Here is a 13,798-nt window from a genome sequence, read left to right as displayed (position 1 = left end):
TCAGCATCTGACATGGCAAGAAAAACACAAGGAAAAAGAAAACCAAACAGTTAAGAGCTTAAATATGGTTTGTTAATTGATAACTTTGCATATATAAATTGATTAATAAAAAAAAAGTGTCACTACACTAAAATAAACCAGTAAAACCTTTAATTATTATACATTATTAAAACGTATTTAGACCACTAAGCCACAGATGAATTAATTTTCAATACAATGAACATTGCATTGGATATCTAAATGTCATCTGCATACAAATGCAATGACTTTTGAAGCTGAAGTGTATATTTGTGGGCCACAAGCACCACCAAACTCATGCCATTGGTTGTACGAACAGATAGCTCCTCCCAAACTCACGCCATTGGTTGTAGAAACAGACAGCCCCTCCCAAACTCACACCATTTGTTGTACAAACAGATAGCCCTTCCCAAACTCATGCCATTGGCTGTCCGAAAGAAATAGCCCCTTACCAAACTCACGCCATTGGCTGAACGAAGGATAGCCCTTCCCAAACTATAGATAATTACTACATATGCATGCGTGGTAAAATTACATTTCTCAATTGTTTAAAAGTCTTCACAAAATTATTGTTATGCTGCATTAAATACAGATATGAAATTGCAGAGTTTTGACAAATAATTAAACAAATAATTAAAATATTTAAACAAGTATTAAATAATTTAAATAAAATTATTTGCATAAAACAATGTTTAGTCCAAACATGCCGACACAGTGTGTGCTTTTATGCAGTAAAGAGAGATTTAGGGCTCAATTTTCATGTGTGCCATGCGTCTTATTCCATTTTCGTGAGTGTGATTTGTGTGTCAGTAGATACAAATAATTAATAATACTTACATTCTCTGTAATTTAACGGAGCCTACATCCATATCGTGAACCACATTTTTCATGCGTATAAAAGGAGCGTGTCCCATTTAACAAGGACACTGTTAATGCACAAAATAATGTAAGTCCATATTTCTATTCTTCTAATTAATTGCATACAGTGCATTCACGCCCAACTTCTTATGAATGTGCGGTCGTTGTTTATATCGCTGGTCCTTGACAGGGGATAGACTGTATAAATGACAGAAAGCGTGCTTGAGAAGAACCTCCATTGACCCGATTAGCACTTTGCTCGCATAATTTCGCCAAAAATGTTGTGTCTATTTAAATGCAAATGAGCTGCTGCTCCCCGCCCCAGACATAGATCTGGTCTCTACAGTCAGAGACAATTGTAACTTTAGCTGCATTAGCCGTGGAAATTGAATCAGCTAACAAGCACATTCGGAAAGGTGATTTGCAAACATTCACAAAATATAAAGTGTGATACTTACAATCTTCAGGATATAAAGCTGGAAAACGAACAGTTGGTACTGATCCATGCTTGAGAATCTTTTTTTTTTTTTGTAATCCTGCTTTATATTGACACTCATTCATAAAGCAGTCCGGTGCAAAATGATTTACACAAACATACACAAATTTGTGTATGTTTAGGGGCACATTTCCTTCAAAAACTAAACTTGTCCACTACGTCTTCGGTGGCTCTGATGCTGGGCACTGACGTGCGGTCTGGGTAGGCAAACTAGGCACTGCCTACCCTGCCAAAATTCAAAAATAAAATGTTTATTAAATAATAAACTTGTATTTGTATTTTTACTTTTTATTCTTGTGATTTATATATGCAATATGTGTGTTATTCCAATTGTTTAGACGTTATGATGACAAATGTAGCAGTTACGCATAATCAACTAAAAACATATGGTAGAATAAGCAGTGCTTTTACGGTCCATTCATTGCAGACGACAAGCGGAAAACCCATGTTGCGCATGCGCACTTCGATCCTGTATTCTTTAACATGTACGGCAAAAAGCACAAATCTGCTGTGCCTTTTGTCATTACACCACAGCTAGCGTACATGCCTAATCCCCGCCAAATTCAAAATCAAAATGACAGCACCGGCCGTAATCATGGAATTAAGAAATTGTATACCAACTATGAGTTAATTGCAAGAGGGAGGTCTACGCCAGCCTTAGATGGACTAGCACAGCAAAAGGGCCCAAAAATTATCCGATAATTTCAAACTGATTGGTATGTAAGAAAAGATTGGCTATGTGGCTGCAGCTCATTCACGTCTGTGTCAGTTGCCGTGCGGTGAACTGAATGTGCTACTCCTCTGTCTGCCAGCTAAGATTTGTCCAAAAAGACGCTAGATTTGTCGCTGGGTGCTTTTTAGGAAGTAAAAAAAAAAGTCGCTAAAGGGGTCTAGTTGGCAACACTGCTGTTAAAGTTATTTCAATATTCTTCCAGATCAACGTAATGGTATCACGCCTACTCTGAACTTTGAGTCCCGCCCGTTCATGTACAAATTCTACTATGGTGTAGGCTTGGCTTATGAATATTAATTAGGGACTTATCGTTTGGCCAATAGACGTAGGTTATAATGCATGCCTTATGAATATTAACATTTATTCGTTTGGCAGACGCTTCTATCCAAAGCAACTTACAAAAGAGGAAAACATAAGCGAATCATCTTAAGGAGACAGTGGAACGAAAAGTGCCATACTACAAAGTTTAACTAGCATCAGAATAGTATTAACAAAAATTAACATTGCAACAATTATTTATATATATATATATATATATATATATATATATATATGCATATATATATTCTATTCTATTATGTATGATAGCGATATATGGCCCTACATCAGCACTGCTGTGATTGCCGTAGTGCCGTAGGTAATTACAGCAGTGCTGATGTAGGGCCATATAACATGATTGCGAGTGTGATATTGCTTATATACAACAGTTCAATGAACAAGTACATTTTAAAAAATATTAGGAAAATCCGAGTACGGTCATAAAAACGCATTTGTGCATGGAACTACTTTATTACGCTACGGATCAGAATCTGCCATTGCTGGTTAAAACAAATGATGCGTCCAAGCCTTCGTTAGTAATTCAAAAAGTTCACTTCAGAAATAGTATCATGGCTTGTGCTGTTTCTAACAAGTTATTGGATAAACAAGGATAGACGGCTGGATGTGTGTGTGTGTTGAGAGAGAGAGAGAGAGAGAGAGAGAGAGATGTAGCATGTACAATCACCTGTTGTCACACCCAATCAGAGATGCTGTCAGCTGTCTTAGTGGAAAATAGACGTCCAAGCAGGGATATTCCTCTCTATTTCGCGGTAGCCAGTGCGCAAGAGTCATTCACTGTAGAAGCAGCGATGTCCTCCACCATTTTAAACGGTATGTATCCAATGTGGAAACTCTGATAAAAGGTAAGCACTTGAGTTCTGTAATAAATCAGTCTGTTGTGTCTCTCAGCATGAGCCTTAATCCCGAAGTTGTCCGTTTAAAGCTATTTTCTAGCTTTGGTAATGTATTAGCAATACAAAGGACTGAGGGCAGTTCTATGTAAACAATGACTAATGGATTCACTTTATGTCACCAACTGGCTCATATTACACACAAAAAAAATATTTTTTGCCACCTGCTGGCTAACATATGTAATTTCAAAAATAAAGCCAGTAACTCCTAATAGATACACTTTAGTTTAGAACAGCATGAACGCAGAGTGATACACACACAGTGAAGCATCCCAGTGCTGATATATATATAGATATATATATATATTAATACATTTTCATGACTGGATGTTCCAAAAAGGTTACAAAGCAACTTCAGCACTACTAAATTCATATAAATGAGCGGAACCACTAGGATTCGCAATGGAATAGAAAATAACTGTACTTTTACATACCAGATATGTCGGACTTTACACTGATATTACAGGGGTAAATGTGAAACCCCATTTTCCTTTAATGAGACCCTGGATATGTTTCCCGTTAGTGTATTAACTACAATAACCACATTACCATTCTCTCAAGCTTTACATTTACATTTTGTTTATTGGAATGTATTATTGAATACGTTTATTTTCTGGTCTCATAGATGTTGTATATGTTTACAGTATGTTAAATTGTCATTCCATAACATGACAAGTTGACATTACTACAACAAACAACCAGTAGTATTTGGTGACTATGGAACAAACCACATGATGGCGACACTACATCACAGAGATATTAGAATAGTTTTTTTAAAATAAGATTGGTCAGTGTGTAAATTACGCTTTGCTGTGGTGAGAGCACTTTGAATGCCACTGTGTTCACAAAATAGGTAACCCGTGGCTATCTGTGGGTTGTTTTTGTTTCTTATATAATTAGTTTTTTTTCCTTTTCATTTATTATTTTTTGTGGGTATTTGCATTTAAGGTCTGTTATATTTTTAACTATGTTGAATTATTGGAATAAAAAATGTGCCTATTGATTGAAGCTGCACTACCGCCTTGCGCCTGATTATTTCCCCCCTTGTGGGTTATAATATTACACTAATAAATAATACACTACCATTTTTATCCTACTATTGGGTGACTTTCCAGTTTTCTGTGCATGGTTTTGATTCCAGGTGGTAAATGTATCATTTTAAAAACTTTCGAAGTTAAAAAACTTGTCCTAAGACTTCAGGAGAAAATAGCTGTTGACTCAGTGTTGAACAGCTACACTTGTTTGTACAATGTAATGGACAGAAATAGGCAAAACACAAGATATTGTGATTGTTTGAACCTGCATATAGGCAGATTAAGTTGAAACTCCGTGACCATACCTGCATTTTGCAATTGTGTGATTTTAGCAGTATAGGCTACATCTCGAAATGACCCCCAGGCAGTGCTCGAATTGGTACATTTCGTGAATTATTTACAATAATCAGGCCTCTACAGTGTGAGCGTTTAACTCGCATTTGCGAGTGAAACTTACTGCCCGCGAATGCAGAACACTATTTGGGCGCACGGTGCAATTAACAGCTAATCTAACCCCCGAAGTTATGAACTTATTATTGCAGTTTACCATTAGAATTAAAACTCCCTAATGTATCTTCCCTCATATACCAAATACTTTTAAAAGAGGCACGTCACTGACGTCAGATATTTCTGATATCGCGCCTTTTTCACTCTCATGACTGCAAGCGCAGTCCTCTCCCTCTCTCTCCTCAACAAGTGCGGTAAAGTCAGTTTTATATTTGACATTCGCGACAAAACTCAAAAAATCACATTTCAAGCCAAACCAACTTGGAAATGAATGAATAGGTTTTCTTTGCCTAGCACAAAGCTGAGATTTTTTTCATATACATTTTATTAGCCATATAAATCAATTAAACCATTTAACCATTTGATATAATGACATCACAGCAAATATGAAATGTTCTTAAAGGGGTCATGACATGGGTTTTTTTATTGTATTATTATGTTCCCTTAGGTGCAATTATAGTATTAATATATTTTTTTTTTAAGAAAAACTTTTAAAATCTAGTGATTTATGACCTTTTCCCACCCTGTTTCTCATCCTCTGATTCAAACAGTCTGTTTTGGGGGCGTTTTCCATTTAAGACTTCAGTGTTAACGCCCACTGTTATGATTGGCTAACGTCAGTGCCTATGTATCAATCATTGACGCCCCCAGCCAGAACAATATGCAAGTAAACTAAGTAAAAACACTGTGATTATTCATAATGAATGAAATTGCGCTTTAAAAAGTAGTTTAAAGTTTAAAATAGATTACTTACAGTTTGCGTCGTCGTTGTTCCCAGAATAGTCGGCACGGACTTATCTTTGAGCAACAGTTTTCTGGCAAAGCCAGCATCATATTGAGATTTGTTCTCAAAACAGTCATCCTTAAAATGTACAGAACAAACGCTTAAGTTAACACTGCCGTGACTGGGACGTCCGCAAAAAATAAAATGCATCCATTTTTCCCTGACGTCTGGATCTTTCGGCAGCTTATTCAGAGGTTTTGTTTGACCACAGCCAGGAACACATCTGTGTGGCATCGTAATTTTCCTGTGCACAAGTAGTCTCTGTCAGAGCTCGCTGTCCATCGACTGAACACTTGTGAGGCGCACGGCGATACGAAATGAGCGTAGTTGTCTTGCGCTTAAAGCGTAGTTATCTTGTGCTGGAGGCGGTCATATGCAAACGCTGGTACGTCACTTCTAACCGTCACGTCACTTCTAACCATGAATCCAGAACGAGCTGTATTTTGAGCTTGATTAAATAAATGATTCGTTTAGAATGGGGAGGACGTCTTAAAATATTAAACTTGCAGGACGTTTTAATGATACAAAGACCTCTTATATACCAAAAGATCAAGGCAAATTTGGTTTCTCATGTCATGACCCCTTTAATAATGTGCCTTTCATGATGGCTGTTTGTGGAATTTACGTTCTATATGTTTTAAAAAATATATAGTTGTGTAAATGTTTGTAGCCTAATATTCTAATTCCATTAAACTCAATGACCTTTAGAGACATGAAACCATGTAAACATCTCAGAATATTATTCTTTATATTGCACAATGTTTTTTGGGGAGAGTAAATGTTCAGTAATTTGTATACAGATTCAATTATCCTTGTAGACATATTCCCCAAATCCATTCTAGAGAGATAAAGAGATGCCGTTGTTGTCGGAACTCGGCTGAGGTAACCGCGAAGTGCGAATCTCTTTGACTGATTGATAGAACGAACAGGCGCGAGCCATGGACAGTTTCTTAAAGAGACCACAACCACATTAATATTGCGTGTACATGTTCGATATAAAAGCATAGATTTGTTATTGTAGTCCTTTTTGTTTTCATACTGTTGGCTTTTTGTGCACTTTTTTCGTTCAGTTTGTTTGTTTGTTTGTATAGGGTATTTAAATAAAATATACTTTGTTGACATATTCTAGATAGACCTATAGACTTTTTTGTTACAAAGATACAAATATGGACCTTTAACATTGAAAAATATAAAGAGTACCTTTCTAACTTGTACCTTTATAGGTACAATTATTTATTTTATTTATGATGTACCTGTGCAATACCTTTCTTCTGACAGTGTACAAGTTAAGGCATTGGTTTCTATAGTAACCAATATGTTCTATGTACAAACGTCAATTGTTTCCCATGGGGAGAGCCTGTCTTTGTATCCTCTTAATAGTTACATTGTGTGTATGTTGACTAAGAGATGAAAGCATACAGTCATGGAAAGGAAGTCCAACTTGATCATTGCCAAACCTGTTTCTAATTTTTTTTTAAATCCAATCACAGATTTTATATAATCAGACAGAGATGGGTGTTCTTTGACGAATCAAATATTATCACAATTTACTCATCCTCATTTTGTTCCAAACCCATATGACTTTCTTTCTTCCATGGAACAAAGTCGCCATTCACTTTCATTGTATGGAAAAAAGATGCAACGAAAGTGAATGGTGACTGAGGCTAACATTCTGCTTAACATCTACTGTACTTCTGTGATCAAGAAGAAAGAAATCCACACAGGTTTTGAACAACATGAGGGTGAATTTAAGATGAAAGAATTTACATTTTGGAGAGAACTATTCAGTTTAAAGACAATCCAAGTATTTTATTTCTCTTATTAAATTATTAAGGTGTGTTAATGGACGTGCTGGTATTTGTCAGTGTGTATAAGTGTGTCATTGGTTGGATAAATGAGAGATGCTGGCCGTCTGTGACAGAGGAATTTCAGATTTGGCAAGGTGATGTATTTTGATGACATCACTGTCTCCTTGGCTCCAGTGTTTTGAAACAGGATGTCAGTCATTCGCCAGCCAGCACAGTTGCAGCGAAAAGGGGATGTGTGTGTGTGTTTGTTTGTGTGTGCGTGCGTGCATGTGTGTGTGTGTGTGTGTGTGTGTGTGTGTGTGTGTGCGTGTGTGACCAGAATTTTGATCAATTGCTCCTGTGTTCTGGAATGTAAAGAATGTCCTCTGTTCCAACTTGTACATTCTCCACTATTAACCCTCATTGCCTTTCGAGATTGACTTTACTATCTTTTATGTGATTTATATCCACATGACTCCAGTGGTTAAATTCATATCTTCAGAAGTGATATGATAGGTTATGTGAGAAACAGATCAATGTTTAAAGGAGCGATATGTAATATATTTACTGTATTAAAGCATCAAATTATCATAATATGTTATCAGAGATTTAGGAAACATGCTAAATTGAAATTATGATTTCTCCGAAAACAATGCTCCAGTAACGTGTAAGGCAGGCTGAAGATGAAGATGATGATGTGTGAGATCCCAAGTGCAGTTTATTTACATGAGTGATATCCAAAAAGGATAGAGGCATGGCCTGGTGAGGTGGAGCAGGAGACCAGGGCAGAACCAGTGGCCAGCGAAGTGGCTTCCAGGAAGAGAGCGGGTCTGGCGGTTTGGGTGGCGGCTCCAGAGAGAAAGCAGAGTCAAGAGACCTGGGAGGTGGTCACAGGACATGGTCAGGAGGCCTGGGAGGCAGCCATAGTACAGGGACAGGGGGCCTGGGAGGTGGCCACAGGACATGGTCAGGAGGCCTGGGAGTCAGCCACAGGGCAGGGACAGGTTCAGGAGGCCTGGGAGGCACCACAGGACAGGGTCATGAGGTCTGGGAGGCAGACACAGGACAGGGTCATGAGGCCTGGGAGGCAGCCACAGGATAATGTCAGGGTCAGGAGGCCTGGGAGGTGGACACAGGACATGGTCAGGAGGCCTGGGAGGCAGCCACAGGACAGGGACAGGACGCGGAGGCTCAGGGGCCAAAGCCGTGGAAGTCTCAGAATAGTCAAAATAGGGGAACCGTCTTGGTGGCTGTGAGTACAGGCAGTGGAAGGGTAAACATAGCGTTTTGCAGCCATGGAAGCCAGCAATACATCTAGCTAACACTGACAGCAGTATAAAACATTGCAAATTTATACATTAGCTGATCAACTTACAGTGTAAGCCTCGTCACTTGCCATTGTTAATTTGCTCTTTCCTGTTGTGTGTCCTTAACCTGGCAACACATGTGTGCTTCAAGTCTGGGTAGGAGGGGGCGGGAGAGACAACTCTCTCCAATATTTTGAATTTTCACTGCAGTACCCATTTTAAACGCATGATGTCAATGTTACATATTGCTCCTTTAAGTCCTTTTTAATCTATAAATTCTGCCCCCTGTCCAGTAGGTGGCAACATGCGCAAAGAATGTGAACCACCAAAAACGAAGAATGTGAAAGTGAAAATAAAGATTGATAGTAAAAAAATGACTTAAATATTTATCTGTTTCTCACCCAAACCTATCATATTGCTTCTGATGATGTGGATTAAACCAATGGAATTGGATGGATTACTTTTATAGGCTACTGCTTTTGGAGCTTCAATGTTTTGGTCACCATTCACTTGCATTATGTGGCTAACAGAGCTGAAATATGGTAGAATTTTCACTTTTGGGTGAACTATTCCTTTGCGTAATGAAAGTAAGCATGCTCTTTCAGACAAGTGACTGTTATATGTCCAATATACTATATCCAATAGACTTGTGTAGAGAGGAGGACAGCGGGGCTGATTGTGTGTGTCTTTTTATTTAATTAAATATTATTTATATGATTAAGCCAGTTCTCACCTCCTCCTTTCCGTTTAACCCCCTTACAAATTGAAATGAATATTCTCTCATCATTTACTCACCCTCACCCTCATCCCATCCCAGATGTGTATGTGGGAGTGGTGGTGGCGTAGTGGCTAAAGCACAGGGCTGTTAATCAGTCGTTGGTTCGAACCCCATGGCCACCACCATTGTGCCCTTGAGCAAGGCACTTAACTCCAGGTTGCTCTGGGGGAATTGTCCCTGTAATAATTGCACTGTAAGTCGCTTTGGATAAAAGCGTCTGCCAAATATGTAAATGTGTATGACTTTTTCTCCTTCTGCAGACAAATGAAGATTTTTAGAAGAAAATCTCTGCTCTGTAGGTCCATACAATGCAAGTAAATGGTGGCCAAAACTTTGAAGCTTAAAAAGGAGATAAAGTAAACATAAAAGTAATCCATACATCTCCATTCTTAAATTAAACTAATGTCAAAATTTTTCACATATGCTCATTACAGTGCAAGGCCTTCTCATTTGCATATACATTCCATCTCATTTGCATATACATTTTGACAGTAATGCGATATAAACCACACATAAAATGTGCGGAATGTTATTCTATGTGCTGTTTTTCCATTCACTCCCTTCGCCTAATTATAGCCGGGTTGCATAATGGTGTTCCTCAGACTTCAGAAACATTTCTTCGCGTGGCCCTGCCTAGCCTCAGCGCTCTCGCTCTCTCTCTCTCTCTCTCTCTCTCTCTCTCTCTCTCTCTCTCTCTCTCTCTCTCTCTCTCTCTCTCTCTCTTTCTCTCTCACTCACAAGTCCGGGTAAGATGGAATGCATTGACGTCAGAGGAGGGAGAGCGCTCGAGCGCTATAGCAGAAGTGAGCGTGCGAGCACTGCGGAGCCACGCGCACATTTGAGAAAAGAACTGCGTCGGGCGCCAGTATATGCCTTGTCCTTATCGGACAGCGGGCATTATTTAGAGATAACAAAAACAATAAAAGGTAAAAAAAAAAATATTTGGAAACGACTGCTGTATCAATTTGAACAGCCTAGATAAAATACAGAAGACGAGGGGAGGCAGGGTATATTTACATCGGATGCTCTTGTACATATATCGACGCGTGAATCGCTGCGTACTACTACTTTATACGGTAAGTTATTACAGACAACAATTACTTTTGGCGTATTTAACTATTTTCTTAATTACATGCATGTTGCCAGCCTCGGTATTGTTGTGTCTGTGATGTGCGTCAATGCTGTGAGCTACTGAAATAAGGTGCAAACTCAGGACTGCAGCTGCGGAGCTGAAGTTCATGTTGCTGAAGTGGCCCACTGTTATTGATCTATAGGACATTGTTTTATGTGTGATAACTGGGAAACAGCATGCTAGATTGTTAATGTGTGTGATATGGCTTATGATGATGATGATGATTTGATAAATATAGCTACTAGTTTTTTATTTGTATCCTTTTATTTAGTAATACCAAAATATTTAGATTAGCTATGTGCGAATATATTTTTTTAAATTGTTGACTTTAAAATTATTACATTTGGTCCCCCTAATCTTGAATATGTTGTTACATCCTTGTAGTTGACAGGCTTTGTTGCTATTTGAAAGAGTGAATGGTGATTAAAAGGTGAGTCTGGTGAGTTAGAGATGTGGCTGGCAGACAAACACTTGATCAGAGGCATCGAGCTGGCCTGTATTTTGTTCTCCATTCCTATCTCTCCTTATGTAGTCTTAGACTTGAGGACATCCAGTGAGCATCTTGCAGGGACACAAAAAGCAGACATTTAAAAAAAAAAAAAGAGAAGAGAAAAAAAAAGTGATTTACACTATTTTAGGCTTCAAATGCTTTGGCAATAAGAATATAGAAATATTTGACATGCCAGTGAACTACATTAAAATTGAAAGGGACACTAATAAAACATTTAAACAGAGAGAGTGAGTAGGGAGTGATGCATTTGGAGGCCAAGTTGTTACTGTTGAAAGGAGAGGTTGTGTGCCACTTAAATCGAACACTCAAAACTAATGCAATGCAAAGATGGATAGGCAGATATGTTAAATGGTCTACATGGGCTCTATGTTCTGCAGCATCGCTGTGTATATGTATACTTGAGTATATATATTGGAGTGACTTTGTACTAGGTGTAAACAGCACCTGAAACACAGTGCAGCTATTTGCACTCCAATAGTCTGCTGGAAACACAGAAATTAAAGACATACTGTGCCCCTAGTGTCACTGCAGTGGCATCGGGTATATACACAAGTGGGTGTGCTTTTTCGTGCAGATGACCCGGGTTTGATTCCGCCTTTTGTCCCACTTTTCCCATCCTGCTTCCTTTCTTAATATTTCCTTTAATACTGCTTATAATTATAAATAAAAATTAATATAAAAGTTGTGGTCTTTGTCGTGATTTGGTCACGGTGAAGTTTGGGGAGTTGATCCCTGGAATTGTTTGATCCGGGTAAAATGAACCACAGTTTTACTATAGCAATATTGTAGTAACCATGTTTTTGGTGGAATTCATAGTTTTAATGAAATTAACCATGGTGTTACTACAGTAATATGGTGTTAATATAGTAAACATGTTCAATTATTTGGTTACTATGATTTTACTACAAAATGCAACAACGATTCGGTTAATTTTTGTGATGTAATGTAAGGTTAGGGTTAGGTTTAGGGTTGGTGTTGGGTGCCATGGGATCTTAAAAGCAAAATAATCATGCAATAATGCCCCTATGCATTATGTTAGTATTTAATTAGAGGTACAAATAGCATCTAACACTTTTCTGAAAAAAATGTGCTTTTTGTTGCTATTTACACCTAGTTTAGTGTATTGCTTCTACCAATATTTGCACTTACTTCAAATAGCCTCTGTTTATATATTTATATGTATACTGTAAATATATCATGTGCTCAAATTCGTAGACTCAGCAGTGTGTGTGTGTGTGTGTGTGTGTGTGTGTGTGTGTGTGTGATCATGTGCAAGAACATGGTGTAGGCCTATGTGTGTGCTGGCAAACTACCAAGTTTATTGCAGTTTCACAGTGATTTGGTATATCAGATAGTTTGTGTGAGTTTTTGTGTTTTTGTGCTAATGTGTCAGGTCACAGTGTTATCATATCGGTGTCCTGAGACACATTAGCTCAATCACAAGGCAGGCTTTAGGGATTGGGGATGAGAGGGGAGCGCAGGTCATCCTGATCTGTAGTGTGTATGCCCTTCACAGCTTTCACATTGCATCTCAATCAAACACATTTAATGCCAACATACTGTACTAAAATGAAAGCATTTTCACGTTTATTCAAAGTGACTTTGGGACGTGTTTTTTTTTGCATCCATCTGTGCTATGTATATTTCCATTGTCTTTCTGGTAACACTTTGCAATAAGGTTGTATTTGTTGACATTAGTTAACTACTCTAGTTAATATTAACTAACAGTAAAAAAAATCCCAACACGTATTAATCTTGTTTAATGTTAAATTCAATATATACTAATACATTTTTAAAATAGAATTTTTTTTATATAGGTCCTTTTCCACTGGCAGTATTAAAGCCTGTTTTAGGTACTTTTCCCTGGGACACATTCACACCTAAGGAACTGTAGTTCCTCTGAGCAGTTTTTGAGGGATTTTAGCTTCTACTCTGGAGCAGATACCTTGGGGGCATATAGGGACTGTGGCAGACTGTGAGATGTGCTGCAGCCTGTGATTGGTCAAATACCTATGATGCACAAAGCATTGAGAAAGGAGAGGAGACCACAGCCGCCATTTGTAAACAACTATCTGCTAGCATGCTACTCAGAGTATTTTACAATTCCCTTAACAGAAATCAAATAAAACCAACTAAGTATACAAAGAGACACACTTTGAGTTTTCATCGCATCTGTACTGTTTGTACTGTGTGACTATACAGAAAATATAGTGATTTCTGGATTACTACAACTAATTTTTCCTGGGATGTCGGATATTAATAATCAAATGTTTATCAAGAGTGGGTAATTAAACTCTATTATACACTAAACCGTCATGAAATCTAGTTTACATGAGGGAAGTTTTGTGTGCCTGTTACTGTGTGGTAACTTGCATCAGGATGTATTTTTTAAGTCAACGAGTGAGTATTTTAGTACAGAAATTTATGTTGAGTCATAAAAGCATACGTTGAGTCTGACCACTCTTACTACTGCTGCAGCACGCACAGCTCTCACGCCCAGTTTAAACTGTAAAATGAAGACACAGACTGCATCCAAAAAAAGGAAAATTCTGCCTTCGGGGGTTAAGGGAGAATGAAACAAGGCGCTAGATGTAGTCTATTTTTCAAACAAAAACCCTAAATTA

General features: G+C 38.0%; 1 protein-coding gene across 1 annotated transcript in view; it reads left to right on the top strand.

Moving 5' to 3' along the window:
- Positions 1-10,323: 10,323 nt before the first annotated feature.
- LOC127637990 (SNF-related serine/threonine-protein kinase-like) overlaps positions 10,324-13,798 on the top strand; it is a 40,257-nt gene continuing 36,782 nt past the window's right edge. Inside the window, exon 1 of the mRNA XM_052119348.1 lies at positions 10,324-10,607. The gene's annotated coding sequence lies outside the window, so the exon portion shown is untranslated. The remainder of the gene's footprint in view (positions 10,608-13,798) is intronic.

Source organism: Xyrauchen texanus, chromosome 46, assembly GCF_025860055.1.
Source record: "Xyrauchen texanus isolate HMW12.3.18 chromosome 46, RBS_HiC_50CHRs, whole genome shotgun sequence".
NCBI classification, from domain to species: Eukaryota; Metazoa; Chordata; class Actinopteri; order Cypriniformes; family Catostomidae; genus Xyrauchen; species Xyrauchen texanus.
The sequence above is the reverse complement of the archived record's forward strand: the minus strand, read 5'-3'. Positions and strand labels throughout refer to the sequence as shown.